The sequence below is a fragment of the Triticum aestivum genome, chromosome 7A, assembly GCF_018294505.1.
Source record: "Triticum aestivum cultivar Chinese Spring chromosome 7A, IWGSC CS RefSeq v2.1, whole genome shotgun sequence".
NCBI lineage: Eukaryota > Viridiplantae > Streptophyta > Magnoliopsida > Poales > Poaceae > Triticum > Triticum aestivum.
Window position 1 is genome coordinate 20,929,657 of NC_057812.1, and position 8,162 is coordinate 20,937,818.

At 47.7% G+C, this 8,162-nt stretch overlaps 1 long non-coding RNA gene across 1 annotated transcript; it reads left to right on the top strand.

The window, feature by feature from the left end:
* Window positions 1-7,301: 7,301 nt before the first annotated feature.
* LOC123149304 (uncharacterized) lies at window positions 7,302-7,837 on the top strand. Its single transcript, XR_006474599.1, has 2 exons — window positions 7,302-7,444; window positions 7,539-7,837. It is a non-coding gene; the product is annotated as an uncharacterized lncRNA (long non-coding RNA).
* Window positions 7,838-8,162: the final 325 nt, after the last annotated feature.

Here is an 8,162-nt window from a genome sequence, read left to right on the forward strand (position 1 = left end):
TCCAGAAACTAGATTGTGAGAAAACTAGGGTTGTCGTCTTCTTAGCGAATTATGGCAGAGCTAAGGGGGCGAACCATGTGTTGGTTACGTCACTCACCTATATTTATCTCAATGCTATTGCTAGCCGACTGTAACCTTGTTACTCCCATACAAGAATTAGACTATGTGCTTTCCCTCAAAAAAAAACAAATGATAAAAGGGGATGTTTCTCTTTTTTTTAGAAAAGGAGGATATACCCCCGGCCTCTGCATCTGGACGATGCATGCAGCCATATTATTAATTATTCACAAAGACCATACAAGGTGATACATCAATAACCCTGAAGCCACCATCTTGGCAACACCATTGCTACTCCTATCCACTTGATGAAGGCGTGCCGAATGTCCGGGCCTAATACCAAACAGACATTGCATCAAAGCCTAACATCTAAAGCCGAGTGTCCCATCCAAGACACTACCTGGATTGGGTCCCACACCGGTCTGGCACACTCCCAGTGAGCACCGCACGCTGCAAGGGCCGTCACCTCCATCATCCCTCGGTCCATCCTCAGAGCAGAACTAAAGCACCGACCTTGCCAGGCCTATCTGCCATCAACGCCACCATGACGCCAGACAGCTTCCTCCTCCTGCACGAGTCCATCTCCGCGCATCAGACGTCGAGTCTCCACAGTGCCACGCCGCGGAGATCCGCCACCATCAATGTGCAAGATGAAGCACCGCTCCACCAAACTCGCCGTCCTCTAGTCCCTCGAGCCCGTGTGCACCTCCAAGAATGATGCCCCCAGGGGGGAAACGACACCAGAAAGCCGCCGTCATACGATATACTGATCTAGGGTTTCCTCCGGAGGTAGCAGAGAGTGGCCTTGAACTTCTCCACGGCGATGCCTTCAGGAAGGAAACGACGCAGACAGCGTCGCCATCGCCGGCCTTGGCCATAGCCAAAAGCAGGTTTTCACCCAGATCTGATCGAAGACCTTCATCTCTCGTGCACGGGTCGCCGCCATCCTTGCCGGGATCTGGATAATCCCACTGCCAGATCTCAGTAAGGAGAAGCCCCCCTCCCCCACCGAGACCCGCCGGCCGAGCAGGGAAGGCCGAGACCGCACCCGCAGACCAGATCCGCGATGGATCCATGCCCGCGCCGCCGCCCCGGAGTCAGCCCCACGCGCAGCCACCACCGCCTGTCGAGGCCCGCTGCCGCGCGCCCCGCCACTGCTCGCCGAGTCCTGCCACCTCGCGCCAAACCGCGAGCGCCGCAGGATACCGGTGCCTGCCGCCTAGATCCGCCGCCCGCGGAGGAAGGGGAGCCGGGAGAGGGAGTCCCCCCGCCGCCGCCGTCTGCCACGCGGGTTTCACCCGGGGGCGTCCTCCGGCGGCGGCGCGAGGAGGGGAGGAGGAGAGGGCGGCGGCGGCGCCTAGGGTTGGAGAGCCCCCGAGTCTCCCAGGGCGGGGGCGACACGAGGGGCCGACTGCCAGGTCTTTCTTGCTCCTGTTGCTTTGCTCTAAAAGGGGATGTGATAAATGAAACTATTGATGGACACATAAATGATGAGATGCTCAACCGGGGAAGGAAATAGTGAGTGATCATGTATAAAAGATCACATTTATTAGATGGATATGTGTGTGCTATGAGGATAGATTTAATAACATTCAAAGAAAGAAAGAAAATATCAATGCCCACGGCACTATATATAGACATAGTTGCTATGGCTTATTGGCAAGGACAATAGTAGGACAAAGAAAAAATCTACTCGAGTACTCCTTATGGCGCATATCAAGAAGAGCATGTAGGCTATGTGCCTGCTGGCTCTTGTCATGTCTACCACTCTCTTGCCCTCTCATGTAGAAGGAATGATCATGGGTACATTCATTTTCTTTTCTTTTCTATTAATATTTGCATAAGTTGTTGGATGTTATTAATTGGGAAGTTATTGTTGTGATCCCCATCCTCTATGTGCAGATATGAAGGGCACGACGGTCCGCACGTCGTGTGTTGTTATGAAACACTGCACAATCGGTCAATGCCAGAAAAACTGTTCAACGCGTGGATATGATAAGGATAAAAGCAGTTGTGTATCCTTCAAAGATGACAACTGCTGCTGCTTCACGAAGGGAATACCACCACCAAGATGATATACAAACCATCCTTGCTAATGTCAAATAAGACTATTTGATGTAACTAATGTAGAAATAAACTTTAAACTTCACTCCATGAATGCAAGGATTAAAAGGAACTCACCAATACATATAAAAGTTTATGCTCACTTAGTGATACACATGCATGTCTCGGCTTACCACGAAATTGAAGGAAATATGCCCTAGAGGCAATAATAAAGTTATTATATATTTCCTTACAATCATGATAAATGTTTATTATTCATGCTAGAATTGTATTAACCGGAAACATAATACATGTGTGAATACATAGACAAACAAAGTGTCACTAGTATGCCTCTACTTGACTAGCTCGTTAATAAAAGATGGTTATGTTTCCTGACCATGAACAATAAATTGTTATTTGATTAACGAGGTCACATCATTAGTTGAATGATCTGATTGACATGACCCATTCCATTAGCTTAGCACCCGATCATTTAGTATGTTGCTATTGCTTTCTTCATGACTTATACATGTTCCTATGACTATGAGATTATGCAACTCTCGTTTACCGGAGGAACACTTTGGGTGCTACCAAACGTCACAACGTAACTGGGTGATTATAAAGGAGCATTACAGGTGTCTCCAAAGGTAGATGTTGGGTTGGCGTATTTCGAGATTAGGATTTGTCACTCCGATTGTCGGAGAGGTATCTCTGGGCCCTCTCGGTAATACACATCACATAAGCCTTGCAAGCATTACAACTAATATGTTAGTTGTGAGATGATGTATTACTAGTAAAGAGACTTGCCGGTAACGAGATTGAACTAGGTATTGGATACCGACGATCGAATCTCGGGCAAGTAACATACCGATGACAAAGGGAACAACGTATGTTGTTATGCGGTCTGACCGATAAAGATCTTCGTAGAATATGTAGGAGCCAATATGGACATCCAGGTCCCGCTATTGGTTATTGACCGGAGACATGTCTCGGTCATGTCTACATTGTTCTCGAACCCGTAGGGTCCGCACGCTTAAGGTTACGATGACAGTTACATTATGAGTTTATGCATTTTGATGTACCGAAGGTTGTTCGGAGTCCCGGATGTGATCACGGACATGACGAGGAGTCTCGAAATGGTCGAGACGTAAAGATTGATATATTGGAAGCCTATGTTTGGACATCGGAAGTGTTCCGGGTGAAATCGGGATTTTACCGGAGTACCGGGAGGGTTACCGGAACCCCCCGGGAGCTATATGGGCCATAGTGGGCCTTAGTGGAAAAGAGAAGGGGCTGCCCTAGATGGGCTGCGCGCCTCCCCCCTTCCCCTAGTCCTAATAGGACTAGGAGAGGTGGCCGGCCCGCTCCTCCTCTTTTCCCCCTCCACGAATCCCATTCCAACTAGGATTGGGGGGGGGGGGGGAATCCTACTCCCAGAGGGAGTAGGACTCTCATGGCGCCTCCTCCTTGGCCGGCCAGCCTCCCCCCCTCTACTCCTTTATATACGGAGGCAAGAGGCACCTCTAGACACACAAGTTGATCCACGTGATCTGTTCCTTAGCCGTGTGCGTCGCCCCCTGCCACCATATTCCTCGATAATACGGTAGCGGAGTTTAGGCGAAGCCCTGCTGCTGTAGTTCATCAAGATCGTCACCACGCCGTCGTGCTGACGGAACTCTTCCCCGACACTTTGCTGGATCGGAGTCCGGGGATCGTCATCGAGCTGAACGTGTGCTCGAACTCGGAGGTGCCGTAGTTTCGGTGCTTGATCGGTTGGATCGTGAAGACGTACGACTACTTCCTCTACGTCGTGTCATCGCTTCCGCAGTCGGTCTGCGTTGGGTACGTAGACAACACTCTCCCCCTCGTTGCTATGCATCACATGATCTTGTGTGTGCGTAGGAATTTTTTTGAAATTACTACGAAACCCATCAGAAATCCTCTCTAGGAACCGTTGTCAACCTCCCCCCCCTCCTTTATGAAGGAACACATCAACCATGGCCAGCAGGTCGCCTCCTCAACTGCCCTTCTTCTTAATGAATTCACACACAATCTCTCGGAGTTGTGGCCCAGGCTGAAATCAGCAAACAAAATGTTGTTGTATACATGTTTGTTGGTGATTTTTGAGGCCCACATGGATGCTTGTTGATGATTGTTGTTATGTACATGTTTGTGATCTGTTGAGAAAAGAAACGGTGCCATCTGCTTCCTATCTGCAATGTAGATTTTTTATAACATTCAAGTTCTATTGAACAAATTCCTCCATACAAAAATTATGCCTATTGAGTTTTAAATTCCACCGATTAATCCAGTTAATAGGCCAACTCACCAATTAATTGCTACTCCCAAATCAAACGAGCAGCTACCAGTTAACGATTTCCTCAACATTAGTTGCAAGGAATGCAATTTAATGCTTCTATAAAAGCAAATCCTTGGCCCACTAGCACTTGGATATTGCGTTGTTGTCGGCTGCCACGTGCAGCTCCTTTTAAGAGGTCTTTGTGGTAGTTTGGTGGCTTCTATTTGTTGGAAGAGTTTGTTCCATTGATCAGTCTGGTACTGCTCGTCCTCACAAAGACGCTCCGCTCTCTTTTTTCTGGAGGTATCGACTAGCCTTGGCCGCAACGCATCATGGTTAGGGCTATTGAGCGACTCGTCCAAGATGTCATCGTCGTCAGGGTCGAGGCTGCTTCATGGCTTGTCGGTGTCGTCATTGGGATTGGCGTCATTATCGTCGTTGTTATTTTCCCTCTGTTGTTGCCGCTGCCACCCACCACCATTATTCGCGATTCCACCTCTGCCGTCATTGTCGTTACTGCCTCTGCCGTTGTCGGTGTTGCCGCCTCCGTCATTGGGGGTGTCTACTATGTAGAAATCATAGTGGAGGTTGCCGTCCACTTCCCCACGGGCATGGTGTCAGTTGGCGGGCTATCCGAGGACTCGCCGCCCCCCTCATCCATGCCATCGACTTTGCCAGAGGCGCTTGCAAGGACTTCACTGAGGTCCTTGATATTGCCCACTAGGTGGGTGGTGGGTGGCCAAAAATTCTAGCTTTTCTAGGAGACTCCCGGATCCGATCGTAAACCAAGGCCTGGTCGTGGGATATTGTGATCCTCTGAATTATATCTAATATCTCATTCAAGAGAGACTTCTTGCACTCCTCTTGGGTTCGGTCCATAGACGGGACCGTTAGGATTTTTCCTAAGATCCAATCTGACATGGATCCAGGTTCTTTATTGCCGGCCAGATCGAGCGCTTAGCCTTGGGGCGATGTCATCGGATCATGACTCATGGTTCGGTCCGATGAGTTATCCTTGCTTTTATCCTGGTTCATATTTGGCGTCGAAATAAGCGCTTCAGGCTAGTCCTCAGTCTGGTGTGACACCCAGCTTTAGCCGCCGTGACCCTCTTCTCCTCGGTGAAACACTTTGACTCCTCGAGTCCGAGCCGCAATTCCTTAGCATTTTTGCAGCGGCGGGCGTCCATCTCGTCCGAGGTCAAGGACCGGCGTAGAACACAACAGACGACCTTGTCCTCGTCAGATTCAGAGGGTTGGGGCACTGGTGCGGATTTGCAAGACCCGCAGACGGGCCGTCTAGACCCGTCACTGGCCATTTGCCTCGCGCGACGAGCTGTGAGCGCCTCTGACACAGGGAGTCGTGGCAGGCTCAGTGGTGACAAGGATTGGCACCCATCGCCGGACGGGAGGAGCAGGGGCCGAAGCTGACGGGCGCCACTAGACGTCGACCGCCTCACCAGGGAGTGCACGAACCGCGTTGAGCTAGCTCGGTTGAGCGCAGCGCTAGAGCTTCCCCGTCGGACCACCACACACTCCAACGAGCTTCCAGCCCAATCCACCCGTGATCGGTGGAGTGTGATGCGGATGGCCATATCCTCGTCGGTGTCCCAATCCATGCGGTCAAGTTCGGACGAGGAGCCGCCGCTAGATCCGGCAGTTGTGACGACGTACGGCCCCTTGATGATGGGTTGGGTTGTCTATGGATGGATCGTTTGCTGCTTCAGATGGCAGTGAGGGTCTGGTATGATTCTAGGGAACGGATCTGAAGATGTTTTATACACATCTCGCCACATTTTGTTCATTCGCAATGAATCCACTCGCAGCTGAGATTAGTGCTTTGATGGAAGGTGTTGCTTTGGCAGTTTAGCATATTAAGGCACCGTCAATTATCCAATCTAATTGCTCGGTTGCACTGAATGCTATGGTAGATCACAATCTTTGATTCCTGCCATGGACATCTTATGAATGCTACGTATTAAAGTTACTTTGGAAGACCGTGAGAGGGTGCTTGGATCCAAGAGACTTATTTTAGTCTGATTAAAAATAGTCTCTTTAAGAGGCTAAAGTTCCAAGCACCCCTAACTAAAGAGGGGCTAAAACTAGTCTTGAGACTAAAATATTTTAGTCAGGGGTACCCCTACTAAAATGTGGATTAGTCCTCTCTCTTTCCTCATTTAACTCCTCTTCTTTAACACATGCATGCGGGGTTCTGGATTGGAGGGTTTGGAGGATAATAAATGCTCATTAACTTGGTTTAAGTCTCTTTAGTATTTGGATCCAAGTATGTGTGAGGCTAGCAAGTTTTAGTCCTACTACTTTTAGTCATGAATCTAATACGTATCCAAGCACCCTCTGAGTTTATCATCCAGAAATTAGATTGAGCAAATTAGGGTTGTCCTCTTCTTAATGAATTGTGGTAGAGCTGAGAGACGAACCATGTGTTTGTTACATCACTCACCTGAATTTATCTCAAGGCTATTGCTAGTCGATTGTAACCATTTTATTGCTATATACAGGAATAAAACTCAATGCTTTCCATCACAAGAAAAAAGAGCAAACAAAAGATAGAAAAGGGGATGTGGTAAAGGAAACAATTAACGGGAACACAAAAAAGGTCACCATTTATTGGATGGATATGTGTGCTGGTATTTAAATATAGAGTTAATAACATCCAAAGAAAGAAATAAATAATCAATGCCATTGCAGCACAAAAGATCACATTTATTGGATGGATATGTGTGCGATTTAAGGATAGAGTTTAAAAGATCACATTTATTGGATGGATATGTGTGCTATTTAAGGATAGAGTTAATAACATCCAAAGAAGAAAAAATAATCAATGCCCATGGAGTTATATAAACCCTAGCATAGGGACATAGCTTATACGACATATTCACAAGAACAGTAGCAGAACAACAAGAAAGCTAGCTACTCAAGTACTCCTAATGGCGCTTATCAAGAATAGCGGGCAGGCTATGTGCCTGCTGGCTCTTGTTGTCATGACTACCACTTCCCTGCCCTCTCTTGTAGAAGGAAGGATCATGGGTACATTTCTTTCTGTCTTCTTTTCTCTTAATATTTTCATACACATTTGCATGTTAGCAACCGGGAAGTTACTGTTGTGATCACATGCATGCAGATACAAAGGGCACGATGGTCGGCAAGCCGCCGTGTTTTGTTATGGAACGTTGCACACTCGATCTATGCGAGAAACAATGTTTAGCACATGGATATCATAAGGGTCAAAGCGACTGCATATCTTTCACAAAAAACCAATGTTGCTGCAACCGGATATGATAAGGGTAAAAAACGAATGTCAAATAAGACTATTCGACGTGATTGATGAAGAAGATTCAATAAAATTTAAACTTTATCTAGTAACTATTGGTTGATGCATAACTGCCAAGTGTGAGCAAGTGAATCGTTGTCTGTCGAGTGGAATCACTCATTTATCTTTGCACATGGTCTCATTCTTCGATAAAGAGCTCTTTTAGTAACTTAAAACTTAGTATCAAATAGATACAAAGCATAGCGAGTAATGCCTGACCTCTGCATAGCTAGGATACACACAATCAACACAGACAGTCTGACAAAAAGAACTAACATGTTGGCATGAGTAAATTCGTATAAGACCGACATTACGCCCATATCGAAGGAGGTGGTGGACCAATCCGATTATGTCGCCACCCTTTGTCCTTTATGAGGCGTGAATGTTTGATTGGCCCAAAATTTGGGGGGGGGGGGGGGGTAGCCAACACAACCC